The sequence below is a fragment of the Corvus brachyrhynchos genome, unplaced genomic scaffold (assembly GCF_000691975.1).
Source record: "Corvus brachyrhynchos isolate BGI_N302 unplaced genomic scaffold, ASM69197v1 scaffold200, whole genome shotgun sequence".
NCBI classification, from domain to species: domain Eukaryota; kingdom Metazoa; phylum Chordata; class Aves; order Passeriformes; family Corvidae; genus Corvus; species Corvus brachyrhynchos.
Genome location: NW_008236184.1, coordinates 6,341,586 through 6,356,090, shown reverse-complemented (window position 1 = coordinate 6,356,090; position 14,505 = coordinate 6,341,586). Strand labels below are relative to the sequence as shown.

The window sequence follows — 14,505 nt, the reverse complement described above, 5'->3', positions numbered from 1 at the left end:
CCCAGCTTCCGCATCTGCCCCCCCGACCCAGCTTTAGGGTGCAAGCATACAACGGCACCACTGTCATACCTAGAGTTGAGGACTTGTTTAACAACTTATTGGATCAGGCCCGAAATCTTTTAATATCCTGTTTCTTAGTGCTTTTAGATTGCTGGAAGGAATGAATTTATAGTGGAATTAGATGCAGAGGGTCACATCCTGCCTGCAGTGCACTTAATGGCAGGTGGTGTTGCCAAGAAAATCCTGTCGATTTAATAATGTCATCAAATATTGTTTTTTTGCTACGTTCCCATAAGATAACATACACGATAATCTAGAGAAGGCCTTCTCTTTGGTGGTGTTTGTTTGTTTGTTTTCTTATTAATCTGTATATTTATTTATTTTTGCTTGGACTAAATAGTGAGAGGGAAGAAAATAACACTGGAGACAGGATGTCATGAGGCTGCCCAGACTCAGGGATGAAGGTGTGGAATGAGTATGTCAGATAATTCCTGGGCTAATAACAGCAACACAGAAGGACCCTAAACCCTCTGGCCACTGATACAGAGAGGAGGTTCCCTATGGAATGCGTTAAGGCACAGTGAGAGCCCTTCATGTGACAATCCTGCCTGATCCCTTCTACTCTTTTGAGGACCATGTGAAGGATGGGAGAGGGAAGTCAGCCTTACAGGAACAGTTTGTCCTGATTTGCTATTGAAACAGCACCTGCACAACACCTCTTTGAGCTGCATGCACTGAACAGAGCTCAAAGCAAACCTTGACCTCAGGTCAAGGTTTCCTCAGCAAAAAGCAGGAAAACAAGGATTTCTTCAGCAGTCCTACCCTCCACTTAGCTAGCAGCCTTTCACCATAGCTATGGGGTGAAGAAAATTCTCATCCTATTAAGAACAGGCAACTGGGAAGGGCACAGCTCCTGATCACTTTCCAGGTACAGCTGGTTGTGCTCGGAGCTGGTTTCAATTTCACCAACAATCCTCCTGTGAGTGGTGTAGATCCCACTGCCAGGCAGGAGAGGAGAGTGGAATCCCAGCAACAGGGCTGTTTTCACAAACTCTTTTATTTGCAAACATGGAAACTAATCCCAGGTGATACACGCTGCCTCTCAGCCCCGGATCTGGTTCCAGGATTAGCGAGGTAAATGTAAAGCTCACTTAAGCTTGATGCTTTTGTCCTAGAAATTTCACAGCCCTCTCCTTCTACAGTGCTTGGCTATAAACCCACACTGGAAAACTGCAGCTATCAGTTAATTTTGGCAATATATCTATTTATTATCCTTCATTTTGAGAAGGAGATACTGACTGGTCAGTGTGAGGATATCCAGCAGAAAAAGAAGTCAGCTCTTACATAATTTGCACTGCGGATTACCAGTTTACAAACTTGTGTTTCTTGAGCAAGTGTTAAAAGCTGAAATAAACACACAGAAAATAATTCCAAGGTCTCCAAAAGATCTGCAGGGTCTTAGAGGACACAGGTGCAGAGGTTTCATGTCCTGCAGGGAGCAGAGCACACCATGTACCCCTGTGCACAATCCCGGTCGTGCCTCACCCCAGATCATTTATTGCTTTGCCTCACTTCTCGCACAGCTGTAAACAGGGATGATAGTTCCTCTCTAACACCACTGGGAGCCAAACAAACAAAATCTTACTCTTTATAAGACTTAAATTATTACTGAGAATCTGTGGGAAGAGATGATCTATCTTTATTTCACATAGACACTTGCTAAGGCTCTGTGAGCCTTCTGGGGCAGGGAGCAAAGCTGCTGGAGCTGCTGGAGTTCCCCAGTAATTTCCATTCCAGAAACACAGATTTGTTTGCTGCAGAACTTGAACATCAAGGGATGCAGTTCTGCACCTCCACAAAGGATACAAATCCGAACCACATAGGCACAGCTGATGTCCCTCTGCATAGGGAAGTGGAGTGCAGGGATCAAACTGCACCTTGCCGGCTCTGGGGATTGATTCCTGCCTTCCCACACCTCACATCAGAGCCCCAACTGCAGACTGTGGCTTGTTCTGAGCTGATACAGCTCCAGTTGCAATTAATTTCCCTAATATGAATAAATAACACTCATTAGAAGATATGATTCTATCCTTGCTGTTTCACATCTCAGGTGGGTGCTCCAAGCATCTGATTTGTCTGCTGGATTGGTGTTTTTCACTTTGAAAGAAAGTGAAGGGAAAAGAAAACCATTTATAGGAAGGAAAAATAATTTCCCTTCATTAGTTCAAGCATCTTGTTTTACCTGTACAGTGCCTGCCTCAAACACAGCTCCTTTTCTGAGTCCGTCTTGTTTGAACAGTTATTTGCAATCAGTATTTGGTTGCATGCTTGCTTCCTTCCTGTAGCAAATTTCACCCCACAATCTCACCAAAGGGAGTTGAGTGAAATTTGTTAGCCGTGTGTTAGTGTAAAATCTGGGATAAAGGAATTTCATCCTCACCTGATTTTACACTGCAGTAACCTCACATGAAAATAAGATCTTTACTGCTCAAAGTTTATCAATTCCTGTTGGTTTTCTTTTCCCCTTTGTAGAGGGATTCCTTATGGAACAGGGGCATATGATACCCCTGGAAAGATTGGACAACTGAGGGTTGCTGAGGAAAAGCCCCTGAACAGGCCCCTGGCTGCAGGCAGGCCTGGAAAGCACCTGGCTGCAGGCAGCCCTCAGAGTCCTTGGCAAAGTTATACACCGGTCATCTTCCCCGCTGATTAGAGGCTGTCTAGAGGCACTGGGCGTGAATCTCTGCAAAAGTAGATATAAGCTTGCATAGCTGTACAATAAAGGGAGAACGATGCTTAATCGAATTGGTGTACGTGTCGTTTATCCGGCCAGCTCTCCGGACTCTGTCCCTAACACGCCTTTCCCTAAGTCCCATATTGCAGTGGCAGACCGTAGAGTCATTTTGTTGGAACATGATGTGCCATTTATATAACGATACAATGATAATTCCAAGATCTGCACTGTGGGAACTTCACTACCTTTACAAAGGTAGATACAGGGATGATAAGCTAAAATCCAAGTACTTATTCTTACAATTAACCTCACTGATATCAACAGGCTCACTCAGGTGTGAGACTACTCGAGTGTGTAACTGGCTATGTGTTGGAGTCTAGTAGCTCCTTCTAGAAAATTATAAAACAGAAGAAACCAAAGACTTCAGCAACCAAAAGGTATTTTGTCTCTACAGATCAGTGTGGCAAATCCTGGCTGGTGTGTGACAGTGACTCCAGGTTCTGAGACAGAGAGCAGAGCAGGCTGCACTTTGGGATTGACAGCACCCCTCCTCCCATGGGCAAAGAGAGACAATTTTAAACTCCAATCCCAGCCCAGCACAGTCTGATCCTGCTCTTGTTGATTGCCTCAGTGTTTTACTGTAATAAATAATAACAGCAACAACATGTGAACAGAGAGCTGATTAAAGCTCACACGAGCGCTCTGCTGTAAATGCAGATGCCATTAAAAATGTCAAAATGATGAGACTTTAACCAGACCATCAATAAGGAAAGCAACCTGAGAGAGGTGATGTCAGGGAGGTACAAATGCTCCCCTTAGCTGCATGTGGGGATGTCAATACCGCGAGGGATGAGTCTGAAACAGCCACCATTCTCTTGGGAGATGCTACATTAAAGTGAGCTGCCATATTTCAGGTCACATGCACACATTCCCTGGAAAATGTGCTAACTTCCTCCCTTGTGCACCTTTGGAAATATGGCTGGAGATTAACCATCACCAGTAAAAATGAATGTGGCTCTGTAAGGGATGAGGCTGGGTGCCTAAGCACAATCACAGTGGTGTGCACTGGGTGCTGTGACAGGGGAGGGATTCACCCCTCGGTGGAGACTGCTCAAAGCAGCACCAAAAGTTTTCCTCCTCGTGCCGTCCCCACTCCCACACTGAAACCTCAGTTACTTCCTGAAGTGAGGGCTCCTGCAGGCTCTGAATGTAGAATCATCAAATCATAGAATCCTTAAGGCTGGAAAAGACCTCCAGATCATCAACTCCAACCTTCAACCAAACACCCCCATGCCCACTAAACCATAACACAAAATGCCACATCTGCTTGTTTTTGAATCCTTCCAGGGATGGTGACTCCACCACTTCCCTGGAGAGCCTGTTCCAGTGCTTAACCACTCCTTCAGTGAAGAAATTTTTCTGCTGTTGTCATGCATGGCATCCTGTTAGCAGTGCTGTCCTGGTAAATACACATCGAGGACACACAGGAAGTGCCGCTTCACTCCCCAAGGGCTGTTTATCCCTCTAGGAATGATTAGGGAATTGCTGCGTTCTGGGTCAATAGAGACACCCTATACCCAGCGCAGCAGCACAAGTCAGACACAATGAAGCAAACACAGGAAGCTGAAAAGGTAACAGATAAATAAAAGGAGTCCCAAGGAAGGGGTGACATTTATGGAGTGGCTTATCCCGATGAGAGAGAGTCAAAAGTGCTATTCCAGAGCTTTTCCATCCCTGCACAGACACACTATCAATATGAAAATAGCATCTTCTATCACAACAGCAGCACAACCTGTGGTCTCAAGGTCTGAGTTTATTCTGTTCTCATGAGCATCAACCTCCCTGTGTCTCTTTTGAAGCCAGGGACCAGTTCTGTATGCCCGGTCTGAAAAGTCAGTGAGATATTCACAAACATCCTGCACAAGGCACAGCAGAAAAAGCCCAGTGTCTGATTTCCCTGGCCCAGGGACTCAGGACCATATTGGGCTGATGGGGAGCTTCAATTAATCCACACTTTAAAGCAGCTTTCTACAAATTTGCTAAAGCCCAGAATGTGCTCATATTCAATAATCAATATTCTGGAATATTTCCAAATCCAGTTTGTAATGTTTAAATGAGATACTAGCCCTTAAAAATGCAAACAGGAAATAAAATTAACTTATTAAATCTAGGAGGACATGGTTTAAGAGAGATTATTTTAGAATTTGCTTTGAAATTAGGACTAGGTTCTCCTCTTAATGTAACTGTACTGTTGTAGAATGATTCTATGCATACAAATTGAGGTGAAATGTGGATGTAACTTTGAGTGCAGTTTTTTTTTGTCTAATTCAGTTTTGGAACCAGATGGTTGACCTAGCTAATGTAAAGCAGGCAAAGAAACTGCAAAAGGTAAAACATGTGCCTGAATGTAATGAATGAAAATTTAAAATAATCAATAACTTTTTATTCCCTGCACTTTATCCAGTGGGAGAATTACAGCCCTGCATTGAGCTGTGTCTGCTCCCTGCACAACCATGACTCCTTTTGGGACAGTTCAACGCCTTTGCAAACAAAAGCCAAGCAATAGGTTTGAAACAAGGTCCTTGAAGAGGGAATTCCCTTATGATGACACGTCCCAGCACTTTGTGTTGGCTCTGAGCAGCGCTGAGTCCCTCAAGTGACACCAACACACTGCTAAAGGCATGAGCCAAGTCACTGAAAAGCCACTCGCTGATCTGCTTGATTCTAACCCAAAAAAACGCTCTCTTAAGACTGATCACCCCTGTAACATCTAACACATGTTAATAACACTCAACCCAGATTTTCAGAAGTGCCCTTCAAAAATGTTCTTCCAAATGCTTAGAGACCAACATAATAATTCCATGATTTCACCAGCTGGGACACCTTCCATGTTCTGAGCACTGTCCCACACCCAGGGGTGTGCTCAGGCGTCCCCAGTGAAAATCCACATGTACTCAAACTATAAAAATGCAATTTGCAGACACTCAGTGCCACCCCTGAATAACTCGTTACCTACATTTCTCAAAGATTCCAACCGTATTAAAAGCAATCTGAAATTAAAGACTTCAGGGCCTTAGCAGGATTCCTGTTACAATTTTTCCTGGGAGCAGCCATGGGCCACTGGCTGTTTAATCTCCATGCAGTAAGTGGCCCCTGGGGAGGGTGACAGCCCTGTGCTCTCAGTCCATGCGACTCACATGCCAGGGCTCTGCTCTGTCCCTGCTGATGAACCACCTGAACATCAGCCTGATGACACTCTTGGAGAGATTTTTGCTATTGTCTATTTGCTTTTTAAGGAAAACCAAACCAAACAGGGAGCAACCCACGTAAATAAGACATTTGACTTATGGAGTTGGTGTCACAAAAATAAAATGTCAGATTAAAGGTTGGAAATACAGTAGTAATTCAGTACGTGAGCCTATGAATTATGATATTTTCTTTCATTATGTGAGCACAGAGTTCCCTGGCACTTGCTGACTTCTGAGCTTGTAGCTTTGCAGCCTTAAGGTTCCCAAACCTGGATTCCCTTTATCTCCAAAGCCAGGCTTTCAGTCACAGCTCATACAATTAGAATGAAGAAAATGCCAGTCTCAATGTTTACAACTCTAAGGCTGCCCAGAGAATATATTTTGCATATGTAAATATGCATTTGTGTACCCACCCAAGGGGAAAACCTCTGGGGTTAATCCGAGGCTGGGAGGACTTGCCGTCAGTCTCATCCTCCCAGTTTATGGATCAGGCTTCATCAGGTAGAAATAGAAAGTTGGGAAGGGAACATCGGCTGATTTTTCCAAAAATTAATAAATTATTACTCACAGAAGGAAATCAATCTCATTTTGTGTTCGGTTTTTTTTCCTTTCTTAAGGACATGAAAACAGATTTTCATCCTCCAAGAAAGATTTTGCTGATTCTCCCTGAAGTTCCTGAAGTTCTCTGAATCAGATATGGAACATGTGGCTGATTTGGGCCCTGATTTGATCTTGGATGATGATCTCATTAGTCACTGACTCTCCAACATGTGGTACCTCACTCAGTCCCAGCACTCTAGCGGCCCTGCAGTTTATTTAGTATCCTGTGAGGAAACATTTTCTTTCCAAAGTAATTCTTGTTTAAAGAACATTCCTATGGTATTCTGTAGAATGCTCACAACAGTTACCTAGCTGGAGGTTTGTATTTTGGATAAATGAAAACAAAATCACTCCAAGTTATGTATTTGAATGTCAGCCTCATCAAATCCTGTAATAATCCCAATATATTTTGGAAGCAGCAAAAAGGAAGAAACAACTTCTACTCCTGACAGATATCAAAGTGTGGTGCTTTCAGAATTTCTACTATGAGCTATTTTGACAGACGCTTCAAAAGAAGTGAAAATTAGAACATTAAAAAAACCTGAGAATATTTCCTATTTCTTTTTGTAGAAATTACCGCTCTGTTTAATGAGCCTTTAACTCTACTGACACTCTGGATCTTACAAGGAGTTTAAAACCATGAAACGCTTCATAAGGGAGCGACAACATTCTATACAACACTGGCAGCTTGTCTTCTCATTATAATTTTTGTGAAGAAGATGCTGCATTCTTTAAAATGTTTTTTTTTTAGTGTCATATTAATTGGAGGCAAAGTCTGTTCTTTAATTAGAATTTTACTGTGGTGAATTAAAAAATACATGGGCAGAGTATCAAGAGTCTAATAAAACTAAATGAAGATACTATCTTTCCTCTGTATGAAACCCAGCAGTCTTTGCTCTTGCAGAACTTCCATCAATACTTCATTATTATTGTCTAGGACAGGCTTGTAATAATAATATCTGCAAGTAACTTACTTCCAAATTCTGTCTTCCAACTGGGTAAAACATTTTCTCTCTCAACATCTGTAATGGACTAGGTAATGAAATTTTCTGGTAATGCCTCTGCACAGAAGTAAAATCAGTTTTGCCTTCAAGAAGGGGTAGAAATGCACTGGATATGCCTAAAACACTGCAGGACAAGGACAGGAAGGAGATGCACCCTTCAAGAAACCAGTGTTGGAGGGGCTCAGGAGTGCTGGCAGCAGAGCTGCTCAGAGAGGCCTCTGTCCCTGGAGATTTGGAGCTGCTGATCCCACAGCTGTGCTTCGTGTGAAAAAGCCGTGTGCAATATCCACATGGACTTCTTGCTACTCTAAATAATCTTTATTTGAGTGCTCAGCAAGGCAGTTGTGAGAGCAGAAACAAATCCTCTCTCAGTTCAGTAATTCCATCTGACTTTGATGCAGTTTGGAGCAGACCCACAGGGCCAGTCTGGGAGCTGCAGGAGGCTGCCCATGCTGGCTGCCCTTCAGTCACATCCTCACCCAGCTCCTGCAGCTGGGCAGGACAACTTCATCCTTCACCTGGGGAATCCAGCATGTGGAAAGCAACGTGATCCAGCCACTGGAGTCACCTTTCCACCCTCCATGACTGCAGAGCATCGAGCAGGACCCACCCTGCCTGGCCAAGCTCTCAGAGACGTGCTCAGCTCCTTGTTTTTCACAGCGCATAAACCCGGCCTTGTTGAAGGTCACTCTGCTGATGTTTTGCCAGATAGGCAATATGCCTTTATTTGCAGTTAAAGCAAAAATAAAGCTTAAAGGAGAAACAGCTCCTTGTCACTACAACAAGGGGTAGAGGATGTTCCTTCTCCTTGTCATTCCCATGCAGGGATGTGTCCCTTCTCCTATAGCTGCTGAGCAAAGGGAGCAGGATTGGCTGAGCAGTGGGGAAAATCAAGACATGCATATGGAAGAAATGCTGTATCCACCTCACCAGCTTCAAATTGTGCCATAAAGTTTCCCTTTCAAGGAGATGGATAAACACATCCTTCATGCATAACATAACTCGTAGTCCTGACTCATCAGTCATTTTTAAGATGTTCAATAAGCAATTTATTTTATTGTGTTGATACTGAAAAATGAAGTAAACACTGTGGATTGTGGTATTTGCTTTTATTTCCAACAGTGTAGCTGGAGAGTAAAAAGAACCACTTCTTTCTTTTGCTACAATTCCCTCTTAATGCCTAATCACAGAATCCTGGGATGGTTTGGGTAGGAAGGGACCTTAAAGATCCTGTTCCACCCCCTGCCCTGGGCAGGGACACCCTCCACTATCCCACGGTGCTCCAAGCCCTGTCCAACCTGGCCTTGGACACTTTCAGGGATCCAGGAGCAGCCACAGCTTCTCTGGGCACCCTGTGACAGGGCCTCCCCACCCTCACAGCCAAGAATTCCTTCCTATCATCTAAGCTAAATCTCTCCTCTTTTAGTTTAAAATCTCTCCCCCTTGTCCTATCACTGGGTCACCTGTGCACTGCTCTGCAGCCAAACAATATCAGCTTAAAGGATGTTCTGCCCTAGCAAGTGAATGCAGGAAAAATCTTACCTTTACCAGTGTGAATTCTGTTACTCACAGACATTCAGAGAGAATTAGAGCAGCAGAAAGCCCAGTGGCCTTTGAAAAAAGGGGTGTCTTTTATATCTAAAACAGTTCAAAGGCTTGCAAAAATGGTGTGCAGGTATCCACACCAGCTACTTGATCTCTTTTCTTCCAGGCATACTTGAACCTTCACATGGCTCTTTAATGTTACCTAATGTCTTCAAGATATCTTAAATACACTGCTGTCTTTCTCTTATAAACCATTAATAGTAATGTCCCTTTCAGGCACAGAAAAAGAAACAGTTTTGTAAAAAAGTCTTGCCCTGTGTGACCCAGTAAAAACTAGAACGTTCAGTCATCAAAACACATTGCAAGACTCAGCACAGTCTCTGCAAAACTTTTCTTGTATTTACCAACAGAAAATAGCAAATCTGAAACTACTGGGGGTGAAAAAAAGCAAAAATACAAAAATACTAGAATATTACACCCTCTTCTCACATCACTCAGGCATGGAGATGTAGAACGTGCTTTTAATAAAGAGATAAACATGAGGCAGACAAATACTGCATAGCTAAAATACCAGGAGCCAAAGCCTGGGTGTCCCTGGGTGTGTTGGGAAAGGCAGAGGACACAGAGCCCAGCATCAGGAGAGGTTTATGCCAGAAAAATTCCAGTGTCCCTAGAGCAGCTCCTTAGACTGCACCACTGCTGCAGCTCTCCTGCACCACTTCTTTAGGATGCAAATGCTGAGAGAGCAGAGCAGCCTCAGCAAGCAAAGCACCAGCCCCAAGCCAGCAGAACATTCAGGCATCTCTGCCTGTGTCCCTACAGCTTCCTCTGCCCACCAGTGGGGCTTCGGTCTCCTTCTGGAGAGCCAGGCAGGAGGAGAAAGTCTTGTCTCATAAATTATTGAGATTGGATGTCTAAACCTTGATATTTTATTTTGACTTCCCAACATGTTCCAATGTTGTTCACAGAAGCGTAAATTAATGCCAATTTCTAAAGCAGAAGTTGCTCTAAACTGGGAAGTGAAACTTTTTTGTTATGATGTTAAAAACAGACAATTCTTGAACTGTTTTACATTCTGAAAAACAGGCTGATCAAAACTGTTCATGCTCACAATCAGTTATGGGTGTACTGAGCTGAAATGTTTTGACAAAATCGCAGCCATATGGAAGCCGGTACTTTCGGAACAGTTTCCCCATTGTAGATTCCTGCATTAAGCCATCAAGTGTCAGGCAGGCAGAAACACTAAATCATCACTCCACATGTTTTTCCCTCATTGTTTACAAACAACCTGTTCATGCCTCCAGCATTATCCATGGGTCAGCCTCACAGAAACCAGGAAAATCCACACAGCAGCTCCACTTCCCAGACACTGGGTATCAGTTCCTGGAGGTTCAGTCCAAGGAACTGTGGACCAGCTTCCCCCTGGATTAATTTAATTTCTCTCTTTTTTAGTGACAACTGCCACTGACAAGGAAAAAGCAAAACAGACATACATGACTTCCTGGCTGGATGGCAGCTGGGAAATGAACAGGATTTTGCTGGAGGAGAGCACAGCACCTGTGCATTAAAGGTTTTAAATGCCAGATTCCCTTTAAGGTTCAGATCTCTACATTTTCCTAGTGGCTGCAGAGATATATCTTTAAAAAATCACAGCGAAAAAGAGGTTGTCTGATGAGACCATCACCTAAATTGTCACTGGCCATGCTGCACAGTGCCATCAGAATCACCTCAGGCTCACCCCAGTGCCCTTTCCAGCCAGGGAATTTCTTTCCATCATCTGTAATCATCTTTGATAAGAGCTGGCCTCCGTGGGTTAAGTGAGTGCCATCTGGAAAATGACACTGATTCCACAACTTTGCTGTTTCCATGACTAAGAAAGGTGCCCTGCTCCCTACAGAACATCTGAGCAGAGCAAACACCGAACCCCCCAAATGTTAAATAATCGATGAGCAGAAGGAGGCACGAGCCCACAACAGGAACCACCCAGGGAAATGCTGCATATTCCTGATGCCTGTGAGGATGGTGATTGTGTGGTAGGTGGTGATTTAGGAATGCTGCTGACACACATGCACAAATCTGATGACACAGGAAATTAGCATCCGTTCCTCTCCACCTGCTTCAGAAGAATTTACTAAATATAGCTCACTCTTTAAATATTAAGGATATCTGCAGAATGTTGTTGTTTTTGAAAGGGTTCTTTCCTGACTGGATTTTCCTCATCAGGCTTAGTAATCAAGTTGTTTTATTTGGAATGGATAATTATTAGTTGAATGATTAATTATTCAGAGTACAGTACTAAAAGAAATTCAAAGTATGCTAGTATAACAAAAAAGTGACAAATGCAACAATTTGCATTCTAAACGGTGCAATAAGAACAGAATGTGTAGGATCTGTAGGTATGTAAAAAAGGTTTTGCACATTTAATAGAATTGCCCCCATCATCAGAGTTCCATACAAACACTGATTAATTCTCAGGATCCATCTATGAGCTGGAAAATGTATTTAATCACCAGTTCACAGAAGGGAAACTGAGTCAAATTACATTAAACTACAAAACTCCCCAGAAAGGAAGTGATAGCACTGAGATAGGACAGCTCCAAGATCTAAAGTGTAAATTTATGCTGTAAGTACCTTATAGTATATTTTTCCTACATTTATAATCCTGTGCTGAATTAAATAAACAAGAAATGACTCTTTAATGTATACAGAGATCAATTCATAAAATATTTTCCTGTCTCTCATCAATAACAGTGTTTAAAAAGTGGAAAGTTGGTACAAACAGCCTCACTGGGATCCAAACTGCAGTGGGATGTGGCTGGGGCAGGACTGGATCATCCTGGGAAAGGGACCCAGCCAGGAACAGCCCCTCCACCCTGCTCAGTCAGTGCTGTGACACCAAGTGACACTTGCTGGAATTCTCCCTCCTGGTTTTCCAGGTCCCAGCTCCACCACTCTCTTTAAGGAAAGCTGGGAGTCTCCAGGTTTGTTTCTCTCCATTTGCTTCCATCCCTGTTAACCCTGATATTGTTTCTTACAGACCTGTGCTGATCTTCCCCCTCACTTGGCCTCTAACAAACCAAATCCAAGTTACACAATATTTGCTGCCAAATTTTCCACAGACTGCTGGGACCTGGTAGGTTTTGTTTCCCTGCTGATTGCCAGGGTTGCACAATTGGAATTTTGCAAGGCAAGTGATCCAAAAGGCAGTAAAACTCCACAGACAGAGACTGCTGGAGCTTCTTCAAGTATTTGTAAATTAAAATTGTTACAAGTAAATGAATTAAGTTCGTGTTGCACCAGAAGGACTTGCCCTTATAGAGACCTCACAGCCAGCAAATGTAAATTCTTTATTGTTCTGTAACTCCCATCTATGCAGACTCCTCCATTTGGCACATCCTTAATTTCTGTCAAACTAAAAGAATTCTGTCATTTTCTGTCAGGGAGCTGGTGTAAAACTTGAAGAAGGCTTAAAAAAACCTCTACTGTTGACTCATTTCACTCATTCCTAGGCAGATCTGAGAGAAGGAAGACTTGAAAGCAACATTATGAGGCCAAAAATTATCCTCGACTCTTGAAAGGCACACAGAAAATTAAACTGGGGGATCAGGATCAAGGTAGTGCAAATTATTGGGTCTGTGCTCTTAAAAGCTGAAGAAGGTGACTTCCCACTGAGACTTGAGAACACAGGTGCACATAATTTAAAAAATCTGCATTTTTAACCATTTAAATTTGCTTGCAAAGCAAGGAAGTTGTTGAGAAACTGCAGTAAACATGGCAATTCAATCAGCTCCTTCCAGAGTCTATCTCACAACTTTGTGATTCCTGGACCCAGCAGGTCAGTGGATCATGGAATGACTCCTTGGCAGCAGCAGTGCAGCAGCTGAATGGAGCTGGAAGCAACACAGCACCAGTTTTTTAGCAACTGGATAAAAAATCTCTCAATTCCCTGCCATGGTGGCTCTGGCCACCAGTGGTCATTGTTGAAACCAATGTCCTGTTCCCTGTTCTTTCCTAGGAATGCAAGAGGAGCTGTGTAAAGAGCTAAAGCCAACTTTTTAACAGCAGTCTGGGAAAGGATTCAATTTTTCCAACTTTGGTATCAGTTTCTGTACATTTTTAAAAGCAGGGCTCTACAGTCAACAATTTACAGGTGATAACAGTATTTTTTTTCAAGTTTTTAAGCATGTCAGAGGTGAACACATTTCTAGGTGTTAGTTTTCCTTGTATCAGCCAAAAGACTTCAGTCTAATTCTTAGACTCGTGGACTTAAAAATAATATAACCTCATAATGCAAATACTGTGAATTTCATTAAAAATCAAAACACCACTTGACTGCCAAGCAACAACAAGCACTTTTATGCATAAGCTGACTAATTCCATCTTCAAAGCTTCTGAAAAAACAGTAATTGTAGCTCATCATGGCTACACCTCGAGAGATAACCTTTTTCTTACTCCTGCCTGCCCTCCAGTTACAGAGGAACCACTGATGACTGTTTACATCTCACTTACGGCAACAGGACCCATGGTGGAGCAGAGCCACAGCCATGACATGTGACAAATGCTGCAACAAAGATTTATAAAGCAGAGACTCTAATTACAGCCCCGATCCACTGCCCACTGAAAGGAAAGCAAAAGACACCACTTGTTTTCCCAGTGTAGCCTTATAACCCAATTTATCCTCAGATTTGTTCTGGCAGCAGAGTGTCGAGCTGCTGCCCACAAAATACTGCCAGGTGGAATCTTAGTAAAAAAGATTTGAAGCTGTCAATCCAAGTCCTTGTTTTCTCAAGTCTCAATTATGGGACTATTTTCCTCGTGGGAGCTCTTTATTACTTCCCATTGGGAGCACAACTCACCCCGAGCGTAGCTGCCAGAATTCCCCCTCGCAGGTTCTGACTGCTTGAGTACATCCACCTTATTTTACACTATTTACACGAGTGCTGTAAAGTTCTTTATTGATGCCCAGGTTTTACAGCTTAATTTTAAAGTACTCAACAGTTGTGCTCAGATATAGTGGATAGATCCTCCTGCTTCCATATGTTCTCCATTGTCAGGGAGGTCCGAACTGGCAGCTTGCTCAGCCCGCCTGAGACATGGCCATAAGTCTTTGGAATTGGGACTTTTAAAAACTCTGCTTTTCCTGATTCTTGTGCAAACCACTCAATCTGTCTTGGCTTTTAAACTAAAGACGTTTTTATTTACTCTTGCTTTTGACTGGTCTTGGAAATACACGTCAATGAAATACTGTTATTGTAAAACACCTTAAAGAACAGGTTTAGGACTAGAAAAGAATGACTAGAATTCTTTATGAATGAGATCATAAAATCCTGGAATGGTTTGGGTTGGAAGGGACCTTAAAGATCATCCAGCCCCA

The 14,505-nt window shown here is 42.9% G+C and overlaps 1 protein-coding gene across 1 annotated transcript in view; it reads right to left on the bottom strand.

The window, feature by feature from the left end:
• MEGF11 (multiple EGF like domains 11) overlaps positions 1-14,505 on the bottom strand; it is a 255,687-nt gene that overhangs the window by 94,430 nt on the left and 146,752 nt on the right. The gene's annotated exons all lie outside the window — the stretch shown is intronic.